This window comes from Herpailurus yagouaroundi, unplaced genomic scaffold (genome assembly GCF_014898765.1).
Source record: "Herpailurus yagouaroundi ecotype Mexico unplaced genomic scaffold, PumYag 159, whole genome shotgun sequence".
Classification (NCBI taxonomy): Eukaryota; Metazoa; Chordata; class Mammalia; order Carnivora; family Felidae; genus Herpailurus; species Herpailurus yagouaroundi.
Window position 1 is genome coordinate 1332049 of NW_024412400.1, and position 20845 is coordinate 1352893.

The 20845-nt window shown below is 41.4% G+C and overlaps 1 protein-coding gene across 1 annotated transcript in view; it reads right to left on the reverse strand.

Annotated features, from left to right (window-relative positions):
• The window catches only part of SNRK (SNF related kinase), a 70879-nt gene that overhangs the window by 30662 nt on the left and 19372 nt on the right, over positions 1-20845 (reverse strand). The gene's annotated exons all lie outside the window — the stretch shown is intronic.

Here is a 20845-nt window from a genome sequence, read left to right on the forward strand (position 1 = left end):
GCGGTCCGTGAGTTCGAGCCCCGCGTCGGGCTCTGGGCTGATGGCTCAGAGCCTGGAGCCTGTTTCCCATTCTGTGTCTCCCTCTCTCTCTGCCCCTCCCCCGTTCATGCTCTGTCTCTCTCTGTCCCAAAAATAAATAAACGTTGAAAAAAAATTTTTAAAAATAAAAAAAAAAAGTCACTTCTGAAGTGAATTATCTAGAGACCAAAAAAAAAAAAAAAAAAAAAAAAAAAGAGCAGGGATTAGAAAGTAATAAAAATGGGAAGACCAGGAGAAAAGTTCTAGGCAGAAACCTCTATTTTTTTCTTCTCACTTTCTTTTATCAGTGTAGCCATCAGTCACGAAAGCAGCAACAGAATGTTCTAAAACCACTACGGACGAAGTACGGCACCTTTCACGACACCCCCTAAAACCGGCAGGATTTAAGCAAACACTTTTCAGTTTCAACTGTGGTTAGCAGCAACCGACGTATGACCCAAAACGAATGTAGAAAGCAATGCTTTCTTGGAAGAGCAGCACTGTTACAGAAGCGTGTCGGTCTCACGACCTTTGTTTCTGGTACCGGGGTCTTCTGGTGTCAATTCCTACCTACACAACAGGATCTACCTGCATTCAAAACCACCTAGAGCTCCGGATGCTGAAGATTCTTGTTCCCAACAAGATCAGTGGTTGGTTCTGAGGGGCCTGACTAGAGACCACTCTCCAAGTGCTAAGAGTGGGGTAGACAAGGAATGAAGAATTTGGACAAGTCCATGTTTTAGGGTATCTACCTTATTTCCGGTTTTACCAACACTCCAGTTAGAAGCAACTTTCTATTACTTAACCAGCAATCATTTCTTCTCTTAAAAAGAAAGTTAGAGGGGCGCCTGGGTGGCGCAGTCGGTTAAGCGTCCGACTTCAGCCACGTCACGATCTCGCGGTCCGGGAGTTCGAGCCCCGCGTCAGGCTCTGGGCTGATGGCTCGGAACCTGGAGCCTGTTTCCGATTCTGTGTCTCCCTCTCTCTGCCCCTCCCCCGTTCATGCTCTGTCTCTGTCCCAAAAATAAATAAACGTTGAAAAAAAAATTAAGAAAATAAATAAAAAAATTAAAAAAAAAAAAGAAAGTTAGAATAGGGGCGCCTGGGTGGCTCAGTCGATTAAGTGTCTGACTCTTGATCTCGGCACAAGTCATGACCTCATGACTTCATGGTTCGTGAGTTCGAGCTCTGCGTCAGGGCAATACTCACTGTTAGTGTGGAGCCTGCTTGGGATTCTTTTTCCCTCTCTCTGTCCCTCCCCGGCTCGTGTGCTCTTTCTCAAAATAAATAAATAAACTTAAAAAAAAGAAAATCAGTGGGGTGCCTGGGTGGCTCAGTCGGTTTGGCATCCAACTTCGGCTCAGGTCGTGATCTCACGGCTCATGAGTTCGAGCCCCGCGGCGGGCCTTGTGCCGACAGCTCAGAGCCTGGAGCCTGCTTCCGATTCTGTGTCTCCCCCTCTCTCTGCCCCTCCCCCACCCACGCTCTGTCTCTCTCTTCCAAAAATAAATAAACATTAAAAAAAAAGAAAAAAAAGAAAGAATGAATGCCATCACTCATACCTACTTCAAAACAGTTCTTTCCCACACCTGAATCCACCTGGGGACTTCAAAACTCAATGCTGTCCAAACTAAGCTTGTCACTTTGTACCTAAGCGTATTTGTCTCATTTGGGTTCTAGTGTGGTCTGTGGCACCTCCACCTACCAATCAAAACTTAGGAGGCATCCCGGACTCTGTACCACAGGTGTCCCCTCACTTCCACATCAGGAAGATCGTGCCAGTTCTGGCATGGGCCCACAGTCCTCCAGGGCTCCTACCGCTGACCTCCAGCTCCCCGAGATCCCCCCAAACCGCCCTCCCAGCTGGCAACCAGGGCATCGCCGCGGTGAGCTGTAATCGCAGACGTCTTCCTCCATTACCCGGAGCTCCAGGGCAGCACATGTCCCCTGCATCCTCAGAAGTTTGCTGAACGAAACCGACCTGAAGCTAAAGAGACGGCAAACGCTTCTGCAAATACCGTTTGGACAGGACGCCCCAGAAGGCAGCCGCCGCGGAGGTCCTCGGTACGCGGGCAGTGGGCAGTTACGGACGGCTTTCAAATAAAAGCTAGGAGGGAAAGGAGAGGGAGTATCTGGAGTGGGGACAGAGGGGTATCAGTGAAAACAAGCTGCAGTTTCTTTTAGTGAGGGGTTTACCTGGCGCAAACCTGTCTTTTCAAGTCGAAAGAAAATAGGAAAAAGTTCAAGAAGTCTGAAGGTTATCAAACGTGTGGGACGGCACACGTTCACGCAAGTGCAAACCCGACAAGCAGCAGACATCCTTCCAACTCCGCATTCTTTCATAAATCACCTCACAAATCTGATTTTAGCAACCTCGGTAGATGGAGAGCAAAAGATAGTGATTTCCTTCAGTGCGGTCTAATGAAAAAGCATGCCTGGGCTAAAGCATCCGAAAGACCTGGGTTCAAATCCTACCTTGGCCATTTAATTAGCTCTGTATTCTTGGCCAAGTTATACCTGCCTTCTGTGCCTCTGAGTTTTCTCTCCTACAAAAGGTGGACATCACCGCTCAGCTGGCGATTTCCGTGAGGGTGTCCAGGCAAAAAGTGCCACACGGATCCCGGCAGAACGTGGAAGGATTGATAAAAATCCTTGCCTCGAAGAGAAGGAGTGAGACTGGTAGGGAAAAGCAAAAGGAATTTTATACTTTTTATTCAATATACTTCTGTACTATTTGAATTCTCTTACAAGAACATTCATTTATATTCATTTGTTGCTTATAAAAAAGTAATTAAAAATTAGCTGTGCTTAACAGAACATTATGAAGTGTACATACTTCAGTGGGAGAAGCAGAAGCGTCTTTAGAAGAATGTCAAGGTAATGCGGTAATAAAAAAAAAAAAAAAGCCTGCTCACTGAGACAGTGATTCTCAACCTGTACGTCTGGGGACACTAGATTCCGTAAGATTCCCTTGATAAATTCACAGACCCATCTCTCCACAGCATGAACAGTTACAATTATCTTAGCTTTAATTTTTAGCACAAATAACTTCTGCCAAGGACCAAAAGTACTTCAAGTACTTCAAGTATTCAACTCGGGGTCTTGTGCAGCAAGGGGCGTCCGGTCAGTGCTGCCGGCCACTCACCCTCCGGCCCGTCTCTGTGCTTCAGACGCACCCGCGGGTAACCAAGGGGAAGGGGACGCCGGAGCCACAACCGCCGCAGCGCGGCCCACCTCGGGGACGATCTCGGAGTCTGTTTCCGAACCTCCGCCTAGCCGAAAAGCCCCTCAAGGCACTGCTCAACATCCAGGTGAGGCAAGAGTCCTTTACAAATCCACAGCTTTCCAAAACTACACCTTTTAAAATACACCTTGTGAAGACGAGATGCTTCCTTTTACAAGCTTTTGGAAAAATCAAAATCTCTAGTTTTTGTCCCGTTATTATAACACCAGCCCCAAGTCTAACGTTCCTATTTTAGAAATACTTTCCCAACGTGGAAACAAGGGCCATCAGCATGGCCCCATGCACACGAGCACATTCCTCTCCTAGGAATTTCAACACGGATGCTCTTCAAAGAGGGGGCTACTGCCACGGACACACGGCAACCGGAAGTTCAGTTTTCAGAAGAGACTTCACACTTCAACTCCCGCAAGAGTATGACCGACGCAAACCTCACAAGCAGAACACTGGTCTAGAAAGGAGGAATGCTCAGATTTAGTATCAGGTCTAAAAGCCTCCGATTCGATTTGTCTAGACAAACAACATAAACCACACCGATCGAAGAACTATATGAGTAGCATTTTATACATGTGAAGTCTGCTTGATGCTTCAGTTTAATATCTCGTGGAGTGCTATGATGTTTTCTTAAATTTATTCTAAAAGCAGAGCTTTCTGTATAAGGTTGAAGTATGCTAACGTAAGACAAATATACAAGCCATGAAAATATCAGTTAATAAAAATCATCTGCATATGCCAACTCCCGTGGGTTTTCTTTCAAAAGGCATGCAGTGTTTAATGCAACACATACAGTTTTCTGGGTGTGAGGGATAAAAGTCAAGTGAAGTTTGCCCTTTGACACAACACAGCATTGCCCTAGAGTCCCCAAAAAGGTTTAAGCTTGTCAAAAAACTTTCTCATTTGAGGATAAAGAGAAAAAAAAAAAAACTTTAAAATACTGTATTTGCTATAATAAGATTCAAAATTCAAAATATTGGTTCTTCAAAAGTTTGATTTTGGCTAGTTCTCCATACCTAACACCTAAACAGGCATGTGGCTGAGAAGTGTATACAACTTCTTTTCCTACATTACAAAACACAAACAACAAAAAAAAATCAGCATGTTATACCTTTCTAGGAATAACAATCAACATACAACCTGATTGGTTCCACATAGGATATGACTTTCAGATTATTCCTCCATATTAAAACTTTAGCTAGAAAGTTCTCTCAAATATAACCGCACATTTCCCAGTTTTTAAGTTAACATTTACTTTTTTCAGATTATGAGAGTAATACATGTTTAATGACAGAAGATTCTATTAGCAGCCTGTAGGAGACTCCCACACACTCATCAACACCACAATCTTTAATATTAGCCTATTAGGCAAAAATATGATAGATTTGGTTTTATTTGTACTGTCCTGATTACTTTTCGCCCATTTCTTCAAGGTATAATTTACATACCCTGGAAGTGACCGTTGTTAGTGTGCATTTCTGCTAGTTCTAACAAATGCAGTCATGAGGTCACTGCCACAATCCAGATATGGAGCAGCTCTATCACTCCAGAAGGTTCCCTGTACCTTTACATTCCTCCCCTGTTCCTGGCCCAGCCCCTGGCAACCACAACTCCATTTTCTGCCCCTGGAAGTCTTGCCCATAAATGGAATCCTACAGGATGTAGGTCTGGCTTTTTTAACTAATACATTTGAGATTCATCCATGGTGCCGCACATGTCAATAGGTCATCACTTTTTATTGTTCCAATGATCTTCCACTGCACAGATGTTTCAAAGCTTATTTCGGTCTGGGGCAACTATGAATAAAATCAATAAAACCATCTGTGTACAGATGTTTGTGCAGACTTAAGTTTTCATTTCTCTTGGGCAAATACCTAGGCAAGGGTGGGCTTCCTAAGCCATATAGTTAAGTGTACATGAGCTTTAAAGGAACTGCCTGATGACTTTTCACGGTGGCGCTCGGATTTTTACATTCCCGTCCTCAAAGTATGAGAATTCCAGTTGTTCCATTCACACCCTTGTAAGCCCTTGGTACTGGCAGTTTAAAAAATCCCACCCATCCTAACAGATGTACTTTTAGTTTGCATTTTCCCTGATGACTAATGATGTGGGGCATCCACATGAGCTTATTATTCTATTATGCCTTCTCTGGTGAATTGTTTGTTTGCATCTTTCGTCCATTTAACACTGAGTTGCCTTTATATTTACTGAGTTTTGAGAGTTCTACAGAAAAAAGCTTTATTTTAAAATGGTCATATTGACTGTATTTATATTTCCTGAAAACAGCTTCAAAAGCTTTCTCAAAAAATTACTTGAGTATAGTTGACGTTCACAGTTATATTAGCTTCCAACATAGTGTCCAACATAGTGATTTGACGATTCTATACATTACTCAGTGCTCATCGTGAGAAGGGTAGTCACCATACAACATTATTACAATATCCTTTGTACTTTCCATTTCTGTGACTTACTTATTTAAATGTATACCTCTTAATTCCTTTTATCTGTTTCACTCCTCCCCCCACGCACCCCACCCCTGTGGCCACTTGTTTTCTGTATTTAAGAGGCTGATTTTTTTGTTCATTTGTTTTGGTTTTCAGATTCCATATGTAAGGGAAACCATATGGTATTTGACTTTCTCTGACTGAATTCACTTAGTATAATACCCTCTACGTCCATCCATGTTGCTGCAAATGGCAAGATCTCCTCTGTTTTTAATGGCTTAGTACTCCATTGTGTGTTGTGTGTATACAAACTACATCTTCTTTATCTATTCATCTATCGATGGACACTTAGGTTGCTTCCATATCCTAGCTATTGTAAATCATAGTGCAATGAACATAAGAGTACATAAACCTTTTCAAACTACTGTTTTTTTATTCTTTGGTTAAATACCCAGTAGCAGAATTATTAACTGTATGGCATTTCTATTTTTAATTTTTTTTTGAGGAACCACCACACTGTTTTCCACAGTGGGTTCCACCAATTTACTTTCCCACCAACAGTGCACAGGGGTTCCCTTTTCTCCCCATGCTTGCCCAACACTGGTTATTTCTTGTCTTTTTGACACTAGCCATTCTGAGCAGTATGAGGTGATCTCCCATTGCAGTTTTGATGTGCATTTCCCAGATGATTAGTAAGGCTGAGCATCTTTTCACAGGTCTGCTGGTAATCTGTTGGTTCTCTCTGGAAAAATGTCTGTTCAGGTCCTCTGCCCATTTTTTAATTGGACTGTCTGTGTTTCTGGTGTTGAGTTATAGAAGTTCTTTATATATTTTGGATTTATTATTTGCAAATATCTTCTGAGCTCTGAGAATTCTTTATGTATTCTCTATCAAATATGTGACTTCCAAATATTTTGTCCCAATTGGTGTCTTAAGATCTTTCAAGAAGCACGAGTTGAGGGGCACCTGGATGGCTCAGTCAGCTAAGTGGCCAACTCTTGATTTCAGCTCAGGTCATGATCTTACAGTTCATGGGATTGAGCTCCACATTGGGCTCTGCACTGACAATGTGGAGCTTGCTTGGGATTCTTTCTCTCCCTCTCTCTCTGACCCTCCCCGGCTGTCTCTCTCTCAAAATAAATAAATACACATTTTTAAAAAAAGAAGCAGGAGTTCATTTTGGTAAAATCCAATTTATCAAGTTTTTCTTTTATAGATTGTGCTTTTGATGCTCTATCTAAAATAGCTTTGCCTAAGTCAAAGCTACAGAGATCTTCTGTTTTCTTCTAGAACTTTTACAGTCCTATGTTTCACATTTAAGTCTATGATGCACATTTGAGTTTTTGTAAGTGTATAAGGAATGGATCAAGTTTCATTTTTTGCATATGGATATCCAATTGTTCCAGTACATTGTTGAAGACTACTTAGGCTTTGTCCACTAAATTGCTTTAGCACTTCTGCCGAAAAATCAGTTGATCATATGTGTGGGTTTATTTATGGACTATATCCTATTCCACTGATTTATATGTATGCCCTTTTCTTAACACTATATAGTCTTGATTATTGTAGCTTTATACTAAGTCCTGAATACTCCAGTTACTTTTAAGGTTAAACTTTTCCATCTTTATTGGTTATTCACATGACCTTTTAATGAACTCTCTTTTCATTTGTCTTTACTAGAGTTCCTCATTGATTTGTAAGAGCTCTTTCAATAGTAAGAATAGTAATCATCTATGTTACAAATTATTTCCTTGGTTTGTTTCCTAATTATAATTTCTAAAAAAATACATGTACAACCATACCATAAACTGGAATCAAACCATATCCATAAACTGGAATCAAATCTATTACCTTTTCCTTATGATTCCTGTTTAGAAAGGCCAAGATCTTATAAATGTTCGCTTTGGGGGGGGGGGGGGCAGGCATGTAATTCATGTTATACAAATCCTTAATTCACCTGGAATTTATTTTGACACATAACACAGACAGGAATCTGTCATTCCTTCTTCCTTAAATGTTTAACTATTTCCAATACAATTTAATAAATAATTCCTCCTCTGATGCCTTCTGATAATTGAGGAAGTTAAAACTATTAGAGCCTGTTTGCCTGCATCACTTAAAATCACCAGCTAAAGAACCATGCTGGGGTATAGCGGTGTCCTTGGGGGAATCGGTCCTTATACTAAAGGGTCACAAAGCAGACACTGATACAAGTACCCAACAAATGTGTGGCACCACTATTTGCCAGGCACTGTGCTAGGTGCTGGGATGTAATCATAATGAGACCTTAGAGGTTGGCAACAAAGGGAGAACGTCCAGGACAGATGACACTATTGCCCTTTGTGTCCCTTGCCACAATTCATCTCTCTTGATTCATTTGCAGGAAAACAATGACCATCTGGCTTATAATTGATGGCTCCATCTTACCTTCCACCAAGGATACCCGTGTTAGAGTTGCTTCCAAGTATGTACCTCACCCTACCTCCAAGAGCCCATAAGCACTGCTAAAGGCTTGGGCTCCATGTAGTAAACAGAGGGACTATCATATTTGGTTTGTTCTCCTCCCAGTTATGAGAAAGAACTGATATACGCCTGCATAACTTTAACGTGTAGAACGATAGTCTGGTTTACGCATGTTGTGAAATGATTTAGTTAACATCCATTATCTCATACAGAGACAATAAAAAGAAAAAATAATTTCTCCTTGTGATGAGATTTCTTAGGATCTATTCTCTTAACTCTCCTATATACCACACAACAGTGTGAACTATAGTCGTCATGCTGTTCATTGCATCCCCGGTACTTATTTAATCTTATAACTGGAAGTTTATACTTTTTGAACACCTTTTTCTAATCCCCATCCCTTGCCTCTGGTAACCACACTCTGATCTCTTTCCCTGAGTGTGGGGTTTGTTTTGGTTTGGTTTTAGATTTTCACATATACAAGTGAGATCATGCAGTATTTATCTGTCTTATCTCACTTAGCACAACATCTGCAAGTCCATATTGTCACAAATGGTAGGATTTCCTAATTTTCTATAGCTGAATAATATCCCATGGTATGTGTGCATACATATATATACCACAACTCCCTTACCCATTTATCCACTGATGGACACTTAGGGTTGTTTTAATGTCTTGGCTATTGTCAACAATGCCGCTCTGAACATGGGGGTACAGAGATCTTTTTGAGTTAGTATTTTCATTTCCTTTGGATATATTCCCAGAGGTGGAATTGTTGAATCATATAGTACTATTTTTAGTTTTCTGAGCAAACTCCAGTTTTCCATATGGTTGTACCAATTTATATTCCAACCAACAGTGCAGAAGGTTTCCCTTTTCTCCACATCCACAACGGCATTTGTTATCTCTTGTCTTTCTGATGATGGCCTTTCTAGCAGGCACAAGGGAGTATCTCATTGCGGTTTTAATTTGCATTTCTCTGGTGACTAGTGATATTGAACATCTTTTCATGTAACTGTTGGCCATTTATATATCTTCTTTAGAAAAATGTCTATTTAGGATCTTTATCCATTTTTAACTGGATTATTTGGTTTTATTGTTGTTGAGCTGGAGTTATTTTATATAGTTTTGATATTAATTGCTTATCAGATACATGGTTTGCAGATATTTTTTTCCCATTCCATAGGTTGTCTTTTCACTTTGTTAGTGGCTTCTTTCCCTATGCAGAAGCTTCTGTGTTTGACGTATTTTTTATTTTATTGTTTGTGCTTTTAGGTGTCCTATCTGAATAAATCACATCAAGGAGGTTTTTTCCTGTCTCCTTCTAGGAGTTTCATGGCTTCAGGTCGTACATTGAAGTCTTTAATCCCTTTCAAGTCAATTTTTGTGAGTGGTGCTAAGACAGGGGTCAAGTTTCATTCTTCTACATGTGAATATCCAATTTTCTTCAATTTATTGAAGAGACGGTCTTTTCTCCAGTGAAGATTCCAGGCTCCCTTGTCAAACATTAGTTGACCACATATGCTTATTTCTGGACTCTTGATTCTGTTCCATTACTCCATTTGTCTGTTTTTATGCCTGTACCACTGTCTTCATGACTACAGCTTTATAGCATAGCTTGAAATCAGAAAGTATGAGCCTCCTGCTTTGTTCTTCTTTCTCAGGATGTCTTTGGCTATCTTGGGTCTACTGTGGTTCCATATAAATCTTAGGAATGTTCTTCTAATTCTGTAAAAAACGCCATTGGAATCTTAATAGGAATGGGCTTTTGGTAGTATTAACATTTTAACAACATTAATTCTTCCAATCCATAGACAAGGACTACTTTCCATTTATTTTTGTATCTTTGATTTCTTTCATCATGTCTTATAGTTTTCAAAGTAGAGATCTTTCACCTCCTTGGTTTAATATGTTCCTAAGTGTTTTATTGTTTTTGATGCTATTGTAAATGGGATCAATTTATTTCATTTTCAGAAAAATTGTTAATGGATAGAAATGCTACTGATTTTTGTACATTAATTTTGCATCCTACAATTTTACTGAATTTCTGATTAAGTTCTAAGAGTTTTTTGGGGAGTCTTTAGGATTTTCTCTATATAAAATCATGTCATCAGCAACTAGAGACAGTTTTACTTCATTTCCAATGCTGATGTCTTTTAATTGTTTTTATTGCCTGATTGCTCTAGGTAGGACTTCCAATACTGTGTTAAATAGGAGACAGCGTCTTGTTCTTGATCTTAAACGAAAAGCTCTCAACCTTTTACCACTAAGTATGATGGTGGTGGTGGGCTGGTCACATATGGCCTTTATTATGTTGCGGTACACTGCCTCTACACCCACTGTAAGTTCTTACCACAAATGGATGTTGAATTTTGTCAAATGCTTTTTTCTACATCTATTGAGATGATCATGATTCTCTTCTTTCAATTCTAGTAACAATAATTGATTTGCAAATGTTGAACCATCCTTGCATCCCAGGGATAAATCACACTTGATCATCATGGTGAATCACTTTAATGTGCTACTGAATCCAGTTTGCTAGTATTTCATTGAGAATTTTTGCATCTATATTCATCAGGGATATTGGCCTGTAGTTTTCTACAGTGTCCTCTTCTGCCTTCAGTATCAGGAAAATGCTGGCCTCATGAAATCAGTTTGGGAATGTTCCCTCCTCCTTGATTTTTCCAAAGAATTTGAAAAGGATTGGTATTAATTCTTTAAATGCTTGCTAAAATTAACCAATTGGGGGGCGCCTGGGTGGCGCAGTCGGTTAAGCGTCCGACTTCAGCCAGGTCACGATCTCGTGGTCCGTGAGTTCGAGCCCCGCGTCAGGCTCTGGGCTGATGGCTCAGAGCCTGGAGCCTGTTTCCGATTCTGTGTCTCCCTCTCTCTCTGCCCCTCCCCTGTTCATGCTCTGTCTCTCTCTGTCGCAAAAATAAATAAACGTTGAAAAAATAAATAAATAAAAAATAAATAAATAAATAAAATTAACCAATTGGATTTCTGATTACTGAGTCAATCTCCTTACTAGTAATTGGTCTATTCAAATTTTCTATTTCTTCCTGATTCAGTCTTAGGAGGTTATATGTAGAATTTTCCCATTTCTTCTAGGTTATCCAGTTTGTCAGCATATAGTTATTCATAGCAGCCTTTTTGACCCTCTGTATTTCTGTGGTATCTGTTGTAATAGCTCCTTTTTCATTTATAATTTTGTTGATTTGGGTCTCTCACTCTCTTTTCCTTGATAAAATTAGCTAAGGGCTTGCCAATTTTATCTTTTCAAAGAACTGACTTTTAGTTTGGTTAATCTTTTCTATTGTTTTTTTTTCTGTTCTCTATTTATTTCTGCTCTTTATTATTTTCCTTCCTTCTATGTGGGATCTTTCCTGCTTCTTAATGTAGGCATTTATTGCTACAAACTTCCCACTCAGAACTGCTTTGCTGCATCCCAAGTTCTAGTTTTGCATACCCACAAGTTCTAGTATATTGTGTTTCCATTTTCATTTGTCTTCAGAAACTTTCACTTCCCCTTTAATTTCTTCTTTGATCCATTGGTTGTTCAGGAATATCGTGTTTTTTAAGAGTTTTTGGTTATGATTTCATGATTCTTTCTCTTCTTTGCTATCAGTGTGCCAGTCTCTAAGAGGTCTCTAATATTACCTATCTGTAAGTTGAAGGATGAAAATGTGAATTTGCTGAACTTGCTAGAATTTTATGTAAAATTAACCAAATAAGGATCTGAGTGAGACCCTGATGAAAACTACAAACAAAATACATGCAGTTTTACATGGGCTTAGGACAGTCCATTTCAGCATCCTAGGAGACTTTATTTGCTTGCTTCATGGTGCTCTGCTATGGGACAAATCAAGAAATGATCTAAAGAAAGTGATCAGTAAATAGTTCTCTAATTGGTAAGAGACGCTGAGAGCTAAGGACTCTGAAGTTCAATTCTCTTACATGAAGTAACACAAGAATGAAGTCTTAGAAGCCTTCCTTAATGATTAAAAAACTGTTCCTTCTAATCCCCTGACAGCAGCTAGAAGAGTCAAAAGTAGAAACGGAACACAACTTCGCTAACTCTTCTTACCTCTGCTGATTAATGAACTCATCTTGATACTGAAGCTGGATAGTAAATCCAAAAAAATTTTATCAAGCTGTTTAACTGACAACTTCAGAGCAACATAGCCCACCCACAAACTGATAACTGAGAACAAAATTAGGACTAATCTAAAACTACTGGGAATCTTCTACTTCTAGGTAGACTGCAATGTGTTGAGCAGACTGAAGGTCCTGCTGTAACAACTAGAAACAAAATGATAACTTGCAGAAATCCGGTTTTCAAGGCCTTGGAAGCAACAGAAATAAATGAACTGAAATTCCAGAATCAGGAAGAGCTCTAAAAGCTGAGGCAGAAATCCAAACAAGAATCATGTGACCTCAGGAATATCAACAGATCACATGCATTCCTAAAAAAGGTTAAACCACATCAACTTATACTATACCTAAAAGAAGAGCTTATGTCTACCAACTTTTTAGAAACCTGAAAAATAGGTAAATTTAGGAAAATACAGCTAGTCTGATGCAAGAACATAAGCTTGCAGTGGACTGACATTCAGTCTCATGTAACAATCAACTGGTTTTTGTACACATTAGTCTCCTGAGAATTTGTTAAGCCAGTTTCAGTCCTCTAGAAACTAATTACCACTGAGCACAAAACTGAGAATCACACTTTGGAACTGGGGGATCACACCATCTGAGGGGCTTTCCTGCCATCTACTGGAGCTCCTGATCCACGTTAAGTCTCTTTAAATTGTAACAAGGACCTAAAGTCAACGAAGAGTTGATACATACAAACTGTTCATGACACAAAATGGGTTTAAAAAAAAAATACCAAACACACCAAATACCTACAAATTAAGTCTTCGGCTTTAAAAAACAAAAAGGACACCATATCCCCAACGATCTGATGTTCCTTTTGGGAGAAGCCCTGTCTATAAGCTTACCTCCAGCTTTCCATTACCATCTTCCCAAGTCATAGCTAGGAAATTTAAAACACTATAAGGAAAATGAGAGATTAATGTATAAAACAAGTCAGTCAAGTAGCCGAAGGCACAAAAATAAGGACACAATTCCACACCTCTATTTTACGTTCCAAAGCTTACTTCAACACTGCTTCAAAGTTGTGGGCCCATTTTTTTACTCAGCCCCACAAGCCTGCAAGATCAGATCTAAGATAAGCTTCATAGCGGTCTGTATGTTATAACATGCTTCAAACCGCAGACCTGCCTCAATGTGCAGAGAGGAGGTGAGTCCAGGACATGTTAATATATAGGCACAAGTCAGGGAAAAGGAGTTCCAGTATGAGCAAGGATATGGGGCAGGGCCATGGGGGAGGGGCACGATTACACTTTGTAAAAAAAATTTAGCAGAATGTAAGTTTTCATTTCTTTAGCTCGTTTTCTGTAATATTTAACTCATTTAAACAAACATTAGGGCCTGTCATGTTTACCTGGTGACAGGAATGGAACACAGATAAGATATAAACAAACGCACAGTTCTCTTTCTCAAGGACCTTACTATTGAGCAAGAGGCACAAGCGAGCCATCTGAAATGAGTGAGGTTTGGCGTCATCCCATCTAATTCCAATGGGAAAAGGCCATTAGGGCATGTGTCCCCTTCATCTCACCATCCTCTGTTTTTAGCCATCTAACAAACCCCCCCCACCCCATTATTTTTATCCAACAAACCAGGGCACCTACTCTGTGCCTGGCTGCATCCCAGGCAGAATTTAGACGTTTCTACCAAGAAAGAGTGTCTCCCTCCACAGTCTTTTTCTCCTACTTGCTGGACAGGGCCCAAACGCTGAGGTCCTTACAGAGTTTTTCTTAGGTTTCAGGGTTTAAAATAATTGCAAATTAAACTTTTATAATATTGTTAGGCGCTGTTCCACACTATAGGGGATATAATTTTTAAAATATCACCATCAGGCCAACCAATAGAAACGAGGTGAGATAAATAAACGTTTTTCTGAAGACGAAGTGGGTTAGACAGAAAATGGGTTAATCGAGGATGATGGGAAGAGGACATTTAAAAACAGTGAGTCCATGTACTGGGATGACGGTCGTGAGGAAGGGCCGGTGCCACAGAACGTCTCGGCTAATTAGCTCGGCTTAGCCCCGCGGTGCCCTCTTCTAGGCCCACTCGCCATCTTCCTCCGCCAAAGCCGGCGGCGACGTGTGAAGATCCGGCCGAGGGAAGCCACGGCCCTTGAAAGAAGAAAACCACACGGCCGTGTGTGTGACCGTGACCGTCGAAAGCGTTTCCTGAGCAGCTGCTCCGCGAGTCCTGAAAACTTCGGGACCCCACAGGCGACTTCCCGATGCGCGGGGACAGTCTCCCCAGAAACGGAGACGCGTCGCCACCAAGTCCCACCAGGCCATTTCGGAGCGAGCCCGAGAGTGCCGTCGAGCACAGCACCTACGTGTCAACACGTGTCACCAGTTTTTAAGACAACGGTGACGTCGCTCAACATTCAGGAGTTCGGACTGTGTGGCGACGTATATCGTGACTACCTCGATTCCGAGTTTACCGTGTTGCAAGTGTGCGTTAACGGCTGAATTTTTGTTTTGCGAACGGGTCCTTCTTCAACGGGTTTCTGCGTCTCCCCACAAAAAAGATAAAAAAAATACCCAAGTAGATTTGATATTTTCAACTCCCTAAGGGTTTCCTAAGGCTACAACCCGAAGTGAATAGATTTAATTTCTGTATTTCTGTATGGAGATAGTTAACGGTTTTAAGTGGTTGAGAAAGCTCTTCTGAAGTTCCAAGAACCTAACCCGTTACCAAGCAAATCCTTTCATCTGTTTTTATCTAACGTTAAAAACACACACCAAGAAAAATCCCTCCTTTAGAAGTTAACCTATTTATTCCCTACCTTCCGAAAGTTCACCACCACTAGAAACACGGGTGAGAAACACACAAGGGCCAAGGGCCCGGCCGCCCTCGCTCCCGGTTTTCCCACGGCGGCCGACTTTTCGGCAACTCCCCCGAGGCCAAGCTTCCAAAGGCGCCGAAAGCCCCTCAGGAGGAGAAACGAGGCCGCGATCTCTGACCGCCCTTCGGGACGGCGGCCCGGCTGCACGGGAACCAGGCGTCTGTGACCCTCCCGCGAAGGCGGTGGCGACAGTTACGCCGGACCGAAGGCCGACTTCGGGTCCGGCGCCGGGCTAATAAGCACCAGCGCGTCCTCCTTCCTCGAACCGCCGCCGTCCTCGAGGCGGGAGCCGTCACTACCCTCACTGCACACACGCCGGTAACGGACCGAGAGGCCAGTCGAGGGGGGAGGCGGGGGGCCGAGAGGGGGGCAGGCGGGCAAGAGCCGTCGGGTCAAGGGACGGGAGGCAGAAGGGCCCCGAGGCAGGGCTGCGAGCGCAAGGTGACCGACAGCAAGGGGGCGGCATCGCGGGGCCGCGCGGGCCACTGAAGGCGCGGGAGTCGCGAGTGAGGAGGACACGGGGGAGCCGACCCTGGGGGCCGCGCTGCCGCCCCGAGGACTCCGCTTCCCACAGGGAAGGAACGGGAAGACCTCCGAGGATTCCGAGCAGGGCAGAGGCGCGCACTGAAACTTCAAAAGGAACGGAGAAGCCGTTCTTCCCGACGGGCGGTGACCGCCGCAACGGCCGCGTCCCCGGCACGGCGCCCCCTTCCAGCCGGTCCCCGCTGCCAGTGCCGGCTCGTGGCGCCCGAAGACCCGGGGCCTCCTCTCTCCCGAACCGTCAACGTCCGGAAACCGGCGGCCGGAACAAATGACGGGAAGGCGGCCTCCGAAATCCCTGCCTTCTCTCTCCTTCCGAAGACGCACAGAGTCGTCCGGGCGGCCCGGCCCCCACCTCCTCACGCCAAGAGCCCAAAGACTCGAGGTCGGGCTCGAGAGCGAAAAGCCAACCGTCACTATTCCAGCGGCACCTGCGATCGCGAGCCCTGCACGCCGCTGCCTTTCCGCACACGCTTTGACAGGGAGGGAGGAAGAGGAGCCCAAGGCCCACGTAAAACCAAACGAGACCAAACCCGAGTCTCGTCAGTTGGCAGCCAGGGCCCGGAGAAAAGTACCAGGTGCTACAAATCTTCCGGACGAAGAACATGGTTTGGAACGAGGCAGCGAGGGAACCTTCCGACCTGCACGAGGCCAGGCGACACCCGACAAGAAGCTCTGGGAACGGCAGCGGGAGGGGACCGAGCAGGACGGTCTCCCGGCTCCCAACGGGAAAGGCACGGGTGTCCAGCCTGAAGTTCCAGGGGCGGGAACAACATCAGGAAACATTTCCAAAGGACCTGAAGTTTGGTTTTCACTTACTTAGCCCCAAATAAGCACAAGGTGTGATTAAAATGGGGCAGAGGGAGGCGAACGAGAGAAGTTTAAGCTCAATTATCAATATCAAAAGAAGAATTTTATGTTCTTGTTAAAAATTTTAGAAACTGAAGAAATTTAAACATTTTTTTTTTCCTGAACACTTATTCCTTAAAGCATATGAGAATTAAAATGTTGGGAGTCTATTTTTCCACTAATAACCTAAAACATTTGATCCTACAATTTTAAACCAGAGGTAGACAAGGCTGGATGCACCTCAGAATCTCACAGAAGCTTCTGGATAAGGGCCTCACCCAAGACTATCTGAACCAGGATCTCTAGGGCGGGGCCCTGGCAAGGTTTGCTTGTTTTTGAAAAGTCTGCTCCAGGTGAAATTTACCAGTGGTGAGTAGAGAACCACCAATTTAGATCTTACCACTAGCAAATTATACTAGAAAGTGGCATCAATATATACTTCACTTTATCTGAATCTTATAACACAGTGAGAACAATAAGCACCAGAGCTAAAAATGCAGTAGAGAAGACATTAAAGGACATCTGTCATTTTAATCACATTTTTCAGGCCTCTCGTTAAAAAAAAAAAATCAATGGTTGAGTTAGCCTAAAAAACCCCTACGTATGGTACCTATAGATTACCCTACCTATAACATATCGTGCTCAAGAATCTTTATTACAAATACTAAGTTCTAGAGTAGCTTATTTATATCTCAAAAGATTTTACTCAAAGCACAGAATGGCTCTTCCCTAAATACATAATTATACAACAGTCACACTGTAAAGCCAGCACGTCGTGCATACAGAGCTAATACTGTAAAGTTCTTTTATTTACACAGGGTTCGTGGCGGATCAATTTTTACCTATGATCTCTGAAATAACTGTCATTTGTTTCACAGGCACACGGAACTTCAGAAAGTTTAGGAAAGGAGTTTTTTCTTTTGGTTTTACGTGACAAGTGGTGATGGTATACTCTGTAAAAGGTGTCTTTCAGAATATCTGACCTGCACTCGACAGCTGGATTGTGGAAGGTGTGCACCACGTTTCTAAGGATACGTTTTTCACTTCCATACAACTGAACACCGCATGCGGCCGCCTGGGCCCAAGGAGGCAGTGCGGTTCATGCTGGATACGTACCATGTAGGCAGGTTTCATATTTACCTTTTTAAATAAGACGAACAAGATAGTGCTTTAAACAGACCAAACTTACTTCCCTATGCATAAAAAAGGCACAAATGATCCCTTAAAAATGCATAATCTCAAACTCTACACTCAGGCCTAAACTCTGTGACACAAGCCAAGGTCTTCTAATCTATAATCCATCAGGGCTCACGGTCCAAATGGCAAATTTTAAGAGTAGGTAATAAAAATTTAACCACAGTCTGACTCTGGGAAGAGAAAGTTCAAGTCGGAAAACACAGAAACATTACTAAAGCATCTGTCTCTAATAAATCGTAACTTTGAGCAGGAAAAATGAAACTATACCCCCTCAGATTTGGTGCACCTTGGGAGGGACTGTAAAAGCAAACACATTAACAGCTTTTCTGGAAGAAATCTGAAAGAAAAGCAAGGAGTTATCAATTCACAACAAACTATAATAGCAGATTTAGATAAACCAAAGAGAAAATTTCTGATTTATGCCCTTCTGGACTAACTTCAAAGTTCTATCACAAAGGTATTACACCTTAGGTTGTACAACGTGTACAGTAAGGACTGATTTTTTTAAAAGTTTTCAAAGAAAATATTTACAATTATACACATGATGCTACAATCACAGTTCTGGTGGCTGCCCCTTTCCCAAATTGTCTAAAAAAGACTCTTGTAGGAGGGAGTATGTGGACATATTTCTTCATGGCGCTAAAGCAGAGGAAGGAACAGGCTGTCCCGAGTACATTCAATGTGGCTTCTAGTTAAACCACAACTCTTGGCTTGAATGTGCCACGCAAGATTTCCAAAAACTGGTATACTGCACACTCTATAAGTAGCACATAAATTAACAGTCAAGAATATCTCAATTTATGTTTTACTAATCCACTTTTTCACAAGATAAGGCAATGCTTTTCAGATAGACCGGCTAGTCACTTTTAAATTCACACTGGATTTTGAAATGTTCTTCGCATGTACTAAGTTAGGTCAAAAAAAGGAATAATTAAAGGTGCTTAGGAACATAATTTTAAGATATGCCCAGAGTCTTCATCCGCTCTTAAAGCATTATTGAACCAGAAAAAGTATATATTAAGTAATAAAAGCAAACTAAAAATCTGTAAAAGGTACTACAAACTACATATAGTTCTTGTTCGCAGGTCAGAGGGAATGATATGATACTGACTAACTCTGAACATTAAGGGCAGACGCCAATACATCCTAAAACAAAATGACAAAATAGAATCTATGGCAATAAGCACAGTTACATACTGATAAAAGGTATAGGTCATTATGCAAAATAAATTATAGAAATTTACATACTTAACACAGCTAGAAAATAACATATAAAAGCAAAAATTGATTAAAATACAAAATTCAGATTAGAGTAGGGAACTAGTATAATTCTCTCAGAATATAACATCAGAATAAAAACCTGACACAAAGGAACAAATTATACAATTAGCAACTTTAATTATGTACAAAAACTTTGTATATGCTAAAAATAGTCACCAAAAATCACTATGTATTAAGCCACACAGAAAATCTAAAAATACTCCCCGAAGCAAAAACCAGTAAGGTTGCAATGTAGACTACTGACTGCCATGTACTAAAATTAGAAGTTAAAAACCAAACAGCTAAAAAGAAACCTAAATCTATCTACTTTGAATTAAAAAAGAAAAAAAAGAACCTCTGGGTTAAGTAAGAAATAAAACAGTAAAGATAAACTTCAGCAATGAAAAACAATGACCAGAGAGTGAAATCCTCAGGATGTTACCAGAGATTGCAGGAGAGAGCAACACACAACCTTAAATGTTGGAAATCACAACAATGAAGAAAAAAAGCTTTCAACTGAAGACAGTAGAAAACAAAGGGAAACTGAAAGATCATGGAAAAAATTAGTAACAACGAAAGAAAAAGTAATGACATAGAAAACAAGTGCAGTTGTAGGCATCCTCCCACTTTCCTTTTCCTTTTTTAAAAACTTTTTAAAAGTTTTTTTAAGGCAAGATTGAAGATATAAGGAAAAAAAACAAGAAAATTATAGTGAATACCTGTGTACCCACCATCCAAATTAGAAAATAAACATCACCAATATAGATAAAACCTTCTAGATATGCCTGCCCCTCGTGTAACCTCATGCATTCTTCAGAGCTTTACTACATGTGCATGCACCCCTGAACAGTACATAGTACTGCTTCATATGTTTTAAACTTTGATATAAACGTTGTAATACTATCAGTATTCTTACGAATTTGCTTTTCTTAAATGTTTGTGAACTACAGCCATGATGACATCCATGGTTCATTAATCTTCACCAATATATACGGGGCGCCTGGATGGCGCAGTCGGTTAAGCGTCCGACTTCAGCCAGGTCACGATCTCGCGGTCCGTGAGTTCGAGCCCCGCGTCAGGCTCTGGGCTGATGGCTCAGAGCCTGGAGGCTGTTTCCGGTTCTGTGTCTCCCTCTCTCTCTGCCCCTTCCCCGTTCATGCTCTGTCTCTCTCTGTCCCAAAAAAATAAATAAACGTTGAAAAAAAAAATTAAAAAGAAAAAAAAATCTTCACCAATATATAGAATTCCATCACATGAATATCAAACAATGTATTCCCCTGCTGATGAATACTCAATAATGCTGTTAAAAACATTCTCTGAAAATCTGTGTACATGAGTGAGAGCATCTCTAAGGGTGTGTACACAGGAAGAGAAGTGCTGGGTCTCAGGATTGTGTACTTCTTTAACTTTAGTAGATAATTGTCTTCTACGTAGTACTAGTTAGATTTCCTGAAGATCTATAGTGTTATCTACACTTGGTTTTGTCTGACATTAGTTTTTCCCAATGTGAAAAGTATGGATAGTATCTTATCAGGCTTTTATTTTCCCTGATTATTACTGAGGTTGAACATCATCATTTCCATGTTCAGACATTTATGCTTCCTCTTCTGTAAATTCTTGGCTTCATTTTCTGACGAGACCTGCTCCATTAATCAAAAATCTCTGACTCAAATATCCTAATGAAAAGCTTCGGTGAAGCCTTGTTATCTGCGGTGGGCAGGTCCTTTCTTTTACAGGACACAGAAATCTAAGACGAAAAGCAGTATTTTGGTGTACAGAATATTCAGTATAAAATTGGTGCTCTTCAATGTGTGCCTTTAATCTTCCATAACCTCCATTTCAAAT